Genomic DNA, 7,298 nt, shown 5'->3' with positions numbered 1-7,298 from the left:
AGGGCAACTGTCCTGGGGCCTATAGAAAGGAATGGTATGGCTGACGCCAGCAACAACAGAAGCTGCTTGGTGCCAAGGACATGTACAACGCCAACCTTCACCAAGGGGGTAGATGGTAAGTGTGAACTTTACACTGATTTAAAAATGTTTGTGAGCCTCGTGGAAACAATCTAGCATTTCTCATCACAAAAACAGAAACAGAAATACCTGGAAAAACTCAGCAGGTCTGGCAGCATCGGCGGAGAAGAGCACAGTTGACGTTTCGAGTCCTCATGACCCTTCAACAGAACTAAGTAAAAGTAAGTAAGTTTTTTTTTTACTTAGTTCTGTTGAAGGGTCATGAGGACTCGAAACGTCAACTGTGCTCTTCTCCGCCGATGCTGCCAGACCTGCTGAGTTTTTCCAGGTATTTCTGTTTCTGTTTTTGTTTTGGATTTCCAGCATCCGCAGTTTTTTGTTTTTAGCATTTCTCATCACTCAGTATAATGAGCGAGTTACAATGCCATCATGAGCTGGTTAAAATAGAATTGCACAGCTGCGCACACAAGGATTGACTCATTTGCCGCACTCGGTCCATACATACAATGATCTAATGCTGGGAAGTCAAACAGCACCACCCACACAGCTATTTCTGAATTCAAAGGGAAAAGCGTCCTGTAGGAATTCAGGATGCAGCAGTAAGTCAGCAGAATCTTGTATGTCTGCTGATGAAGACAGTCTGGTGAAATTTCCTAGCTATGACCAGTAAAGGACCCACAATCACTAGCCATCCAAGAGGAACGCTTGTCACCATCTTCTCAACAAAGCTAAAGGCTGGCGGTAAATCTGGTGACGTGCCAGCCTTGCCCACCTTGAAAAAACAAACAAGAGGAAAAGCTGTAGGAGATGGTGTGAAAAGGTTTAACATTCTTCACCACACCAAACTAAGAAACCAAGCTAGTCCGGCAGCTGCAGTGATCACTCAAGGCAGCTGTTTTTTACCACAGCTTCGTTTTGCTGCCAGTGACCATCGGGGTAAGGGGGATGGATGAACGAAATGTGGGTCCCTGAAACTATCATGGCAAATTTTCTTTCCGATGCTTGGTTTTGGCACCGGCGGGAGGGTGGAGACATAAGGAATGTGAGTTGGGCAAGGAACTCAGAACACCGCAGTTAATTCTTTAGCACATGCTCCTCTGTAAGGATGGTGCACATGGTCAGGCTCCCTCTGGTGCTTGAGCTAAAGAAGCACAAACAAAGAGTTTCAAAAAAACGAGATTATGTTTCCTTTCAGTTTTGAAAATCTAATCCAGAATGACAGAATAAAGATGTTCCCGCTTTCAACATTAGAAGGAGTTCAGTGAAAGGAGCCTGATCGGTTCCAATCCAGTTTCCATCGTTTTCACAGGCGTGAAACAAAATGAAACACTATTCTCTTCACTGCAGTACAGCACATCTCAAAAATAAATTCACAAGTTGACTCTGAACTCTGTAGTGGAGAGGTCCGGCTTGTAAAAGTAGTTTTTAAACATTAATTTCCATCCTATAATTCATCTTTTACCACAGGGGCGGATTTACAATGAAACACACCTTAGTGCGGCATGGGCCCCCCAAACCACAGGAGGGGAGGGGGGGTGCAAAATGATGAGTGGGTGCTGAACTGAAGTGTTTCAGCTGAGACGCTAAACTGTCTGCTGAACAGGAAGCAAGTACACCAGGAGATAGAATGCGACTTTGCCAATGCTTCCAAGTCCTACAGTGTAGGAAGTGATCCGAAAGCTGAAATCTACTTGATAGCTGAGGTGTGACTATGTTGTCCCTGTCCGCTCGGGTCCGCATGGCCTGTGACTTACAAACTCGTTGTAAAAGAAATCTCACGTTCTCCACCATTTGCTGCAGCAGTTGTTGACAACACTCGTGTCTTTTATTTTTCTATTATCTCAATGGCCTATGGATGTATTGATTAAAACCCGGCATCCCCGAATAATCATGGGAATCCAAAACAAAAATCAACTTAAAACCAATTAGCCCCAGCGGTATTTTTAAAAAAAGTTGTAACTACTTTTATATGACCACCGTCTGTCTGCAACTCCTGAAAAAGTTGAAGTGTTTAAAATAAACTCCATGCAAATGATCACATTCAACTTACTAATCAACAGTAAACGTGGTTTTCTCGTTCTGCTGAAAGTCAGGAATATCGTGCAGAGTTTACCTAACAGCCATTAACGATTATGAGTGGTGTGGGAGGTGCCTATAACAAAATATACCGAAAATAATGAAAGGCAGCTAATGAAACGCGGAAGAAGGGTCACACAGACTCGAAACGTTAACTCTGTTTCTCTCTCCGCAGATGCTGTCAGACCTGCTGAGTTTTCCCAGCATTTTCTGTTTTTATTTCAGATTTCCAGCGTCCGCAGTATTTTGCTTTTAGCTAATGAAGCGCCCGCATGAAAGGGTGCATAGACTATTTTCTAAATTGGGAGAGAATTCAGAAATCTGGAGTGCAAAGGGACTTGGGAGTCCTAGTCCAGGATTCTCTTAAGGTTAACTTGCAGGCTGAGTCGGTAGTTAGGAAGGCAAATGCAATGTTGGCATTTATTTCGAGAGGACTAGAATATAAAAGCAGGGATGTGCTGCTGAAGCTTTATAAGGCTCTGGTCAGACCATATATAGAATATTGTGAGCAATTTTGGGCCCCGTATCTCAGGAAGGATGTGCTGACCCTGGAGAGGGTCCAGAGGAGGTTCACGAGAATGATCCCAGGAATGAAAGGCTTAACATATGAGGAACGTTTGAGGACTCTGGGTCTATACTCGATGGAGTTTAGAAGGATGAGGGGGGGATCTGATTGAAACTTACAGAATACTGAAAGGCCTGGATAGAGTAGACGTGGGGAAGATGTTTCCATTAGTAGGAGAGACTAGGACCCGAGGGCACAGCATCAGAGTAAAGGGAAGACCTTTTAGAACAGAGATGAGGAGAAACTTCTTTAGCCAGAGAGTGGAGAATCTATGGCATTCATTGCCACAGAAGGCTGTGGAGGCCAGGTCATTGAGTGTATTTAAGACCGAGATAGATAGGTTCTTGATTGGTAAGGGGATCAAAGGTTACGGGGAGAAGGCGGGAGAATGGGGTTGAGAAACTTATCAGCCATGATTGAATGGCGGAGCAGACTCGATGGGCCGAATGGCCTAATTTTTGCTCCTATGTCTTATGGTCTTATGCAGACTCATTTATTAGAAAGTTTACCAGACAGCTTCCTTGGTTGGAACTTTCGCTATTACGTTGCGGCCAGTCTGGCGTCTACTTCATATCAACATGAGAAACCTGTTGAGTAGAGTGATTGGCAGGGACGGTAATCACACTGCACCGTGGGCTCATCACTCGTGGACAAATACAGTCGTGTTTGTGAATAGCTCCCGAAGAACTGTCAGGCGGGAATCGTCACTGACCCTGCAGACCCCGGCTAAAACACAAAAGAACTGTGTTGTCTGCAAATGTTGCCTTGCCCTATTCTAGAATAGGATCAGCTCGAAGTTTTTGATCAGCCCCGCTGTCATTGTGGAGCGCACTTGCCACAGCAAAATGACCCCAATATCACGGGCACAGCGGCGAAATGGGGATGGTGCGAAAGATGGGTGTTGGACCCCCTCGAAGCGCGGAGTTTCCTTTCTCTCCCGCTACCAAGAGGAGAAGGGGGGAGGGGTGTTGGTTGAAGGTGAGGGGCGTCTCTGTGTTCAGAGTCACCGCATGTTTTTGCTGTGGGAAGGGTAGGAATTGCACACTCTAAGGATCCGAATTGGAACTGTAAATCGCGTCTGCTATTGGGAATGTATTGATCACACACACATACATTTGTGCTTTAGAAAAAATGTCATGCCCAGTCTTTGAACAAAGTGGTTAATAATAGACAAAACAAACCTGTTTTTCTTTATTCCACGCCTGTTTGTTTTGGGGCGTGCTGGGTGGATGTGATAGCGTGGAAGCGGATTGTTTTGGACATGCCCAAATATTATAATACCCCAGCAGTTTAAAATATAATTTTATTTTAGTCTGAGCCTACACGCACTGAGATTGCACTTACTAGTTTGTTTTTCCATTCTCTCCAATAATAATACCTGGCACAGAGAGAAAACAATTAGACTAAATCAGGACAGCTGGAGAAAATTGCCTTGCAAAACCACACATTTACTGTTCTAGAATTTCTAGATGGCAGTTTTGTTACTTGGTTTCCCTGGGCTTCGCTATCCATAGAAGACTAATGAATCCTTCATTATAACTTAACCCTTTCCTTCCTTATATTTCCGAATTTCTACATGGAGCAATTGACTATGGGGCGCATATAATTAAACCCTTTTGAGGTGAATCGTTAATCCCGGAACGACAGAGTATTTTTCTGGCCTCCTTGTCTCAAATGCACCCTTTCTCCCAGACTAAAATAAATTCGGAACAGTAATTGGGGAAAAATAAAACCCTTAAGTTATAGTTGTTACTCAGAGTAGCCAAGACTGTAGATAGAATATTCTTGTTTTCTCCTGCCTCAGGGGGCAGGCTCTTCACAAAAAACTTTTAAGTTCAAAACTGCCAGGGGTGGGGGGATATGTATTGGTTCCATCATTTAGCAGATGTGTACTTAAGTCTGAAATCTGTGTTAAGCACCCCTGTCTTTTATAGAGTGCAAGAGCAGGGAGGTTACAATGATATGTAAGACACTGGTTAGACCTCAGCTGGAGTATTGTGTACTGTTCTGGGCGCCACACTCTAGGAAGGATGTGAACGCATTGGAGAGAGTGCAGAAGAGGTTTAGGAGAATGTTTCCAGGGATGAGGCAGTTCAGTTATGAGGAAAGACTGGAGAAGTTGGGACAAATTCCCTTGGAGAGGAGAAGGCTAAGAGGAGACTTGATAGAATTTTCAAAATCATGAGGGGTCTGGACAGAGTAGATAGGGAGAAACTGTTCCCGCTCGTAAACGGATCGAGAACCAGAGGGCACAGTTTTAAAGTGTTTTGCAAAATAAGCAAATGCGAGGTGAGAAAAAGCTTTTTCACACAGTGTGTAATTAGGGTTTGGAATGCACTGCCTTGAAGTGTGGTGGAGGCAGGTTCAATTGAAGCATTCAAGAGGGCATTGGATGGTTATTTAAATAGAAACAATGTGCAGGGTTATGGGGAAAAGGCAGGAGATTGGCACTAAGTTAAAATGCTCGGAGAGCCATGCGGACAGGATGGGCCGAATGGCCTCCTTCTACACCGTAACAATTCTGTGATTCTGTCTGCGCTTGATTTTCCGTGACTTTGTCACTTGGACATTTTTGATTTTAAATGATTTATCTGTGATTGGTAAGGAAAGCACAATTCTCATTGTCTATGTAAACACTGATCAATTTGTGTAATTTCTTGGCTTCGACCTTCGGCTCCTGAGGGCGGGAGGGTGGTGGGGTGGGGGGAGTTGCGGGGAGGGGGTGAGTGTGGGGCTGCCAAAAATGAAACTAAGCTCAGGACCCCACTAACTGTAAATCCGCCACTGTTTCATAATCTGCACCCAGACCTGTGAAAAATGACAGTTGAAAAAGTAAGACTTCGATTTTTAATAGACAACAAGGAGATCCGTTTTTTAAAAAATTCTCCCAGGAATATCCTTCTCCTCTAATATCAAACCGAGACTTAGAGTGAATCTTTTACGATTAACAAGATACTTGTTTACGTCTGGGCTGTTGTGATGCACTGCTGGTCCTTATTAGTAAAACTGAGATTAAAACCTTCTGTAGATCTGGAAAACAACTGTAGCATTCAGGATCTGTTATAGTTTCCCATCTGCTTAAATTGCAGAATGAACATGTGACAACTTGTGTCTGCTGTTCTAGGCCCCAGAATTATAAAGAATGCTGCACAAACATGCCTTCAACCATTGTGCTCATGCATACACTGATGACTTACAAAGACCCCTGGGATAACTGTACTTTTTTTTTGCTGTCCAATTTTCAATCAGCCAGCCAGCATCAAAGTTGGACTAATAGAACAAAGGACTGAAGACAATGGGTTGTCCTACAGTGGGGATAGTGGCGTTGGCTGCATACTATGGCAGCATCTTGACCCATTATGTTTAAGTGAGTCAAGATTCCAACATAGTATACAGCCAACGTCACTATGCACTGTAGGACAATACATTGTCTTCAGTCCCTTGCTCTATTAGGCAGGGCCACTTCCAGGTCCTGAGCCCTCACTTGCTGCCACTGTGCCCGCCTGGGAGGTCTTCCCATAGGTGGCCCATTAAGAGGTCTGCCATCCAATGAAGAGTGACAGGTGGGTTCCTGAGGCTGCAGGCCCAATCAGACAGCCTGCAGCCTTGGAAGAGGTGGATGCTGCCACAGCAGGCTGATCACCCTGAAAGTGTCTCCACCCTCAGCACTCTCCGAAGAGGTTAGAGTGTTTGAAAAATGGACCCTGGCCACAGCTGCCAGACCACCCCTATGGAGGGGAAACCCGTAAACAAATGCACCTCCTGCTGCAGCTGTGGCCTGGGGCAGGGGGGTGGAGGGGGAGGGGGTAGTTAGAGCAGGAGGCCTTGCGGGCCCACTCGGCCAGCCGCCTCCTGTCAGGCACCTCTCAGGCTTGGCCCTCATGGGGAGCCTGTTCACCACTGGGAAGGTCCCAATGACGTCGCCAATCCGCCCACAAGTGGGCAGTTAACTATTCACATTGGCTACCCGTCACTGCCAGGTGGGTCGCCTCGGCCAGTGGGCTGACACCAACCTGGCCAACTCCGGGGAGATCGCCCAGAGGTGGGAACACGTCCGCCCCCCACCACCCCGGGCCTGATGGTAATATATCTGAATTTCCTCCCAGTTCCTTGCGGGGCTAGGAAGATTCTACCCAATGTATTAACTCATACTCCTTTCCTCTTCATGGAGGAACCTCACAGACTGGTTCGGTGATAAAACTCTTGCCTCTGACTCAGAGGGTCATGGATTCAAGTCCCAAACACAAAACCAAAGCTGATTCTGTAGTGCAATGTTGAGGGAGTGCTGCAGTGTCAGAGGTGCTGCATACTGAAGAAATATATTAAGGAGCTGTCTAAATCTTTAGGTGGATATATAAGATCTCATAGCAGTATTTCAAAGAAGACTCTCACCTGTTCTAGTCCAAAAGCAAAATACCATGTATGCCGGAAATATGAAATTAAAAACAGAAAATGCTGGAAATACTCAGGAGGTCTGGCAGCATCTGTGGAGAGAGAAGCAGAGCTATGGGACCATATGGAGAAAGACAGGCTGTGGAGTGGTGTTCACACAGAATGTTGGTCAGAAAATCAAGAGCAC

General features: G+C 45.3%; 1 long non-coding RNA gene across 1 annotated transcript; it reads left to right on the top strand.

Annotated features, from left to right (window-relative positions):
- Positions 1 to 3,323: 3,323 nt before the first annotated feature.
- LOC144699811 (uncharacterized) lies at positions 3,324 to 7,070 on the top strand. The gene is made up of 2 exons (XR_013580619.1): positions 3,324 to 3,378; positions 6,891 to 7,070. It is a non-coding gene; the product is annotated as an uncharacterized LOC144699811 (long non-coding RNA).
- The last annotated feature ends 228 nt before the right edge of the window (positions 7,071 to 7,298 follow it).

Source organism: Cetorhinus maximus, chromosome 24 (genome assembly GCF_964194155.1).
Source record: "Cetorhinus maximus chromosome 24, sCetMax3.hap1.1, whole genome shotgun sequence".
Lineage (NCBI taxonomy): Eukaryota > Metazoa > Chordata > Chondrichthyes > Lamniformes > Cetorhinidae > Cetorhinus > Cetorhinus maximus.
This window is presented reverse-complemented; position numbering and strand designations above follow the sequence as displayed.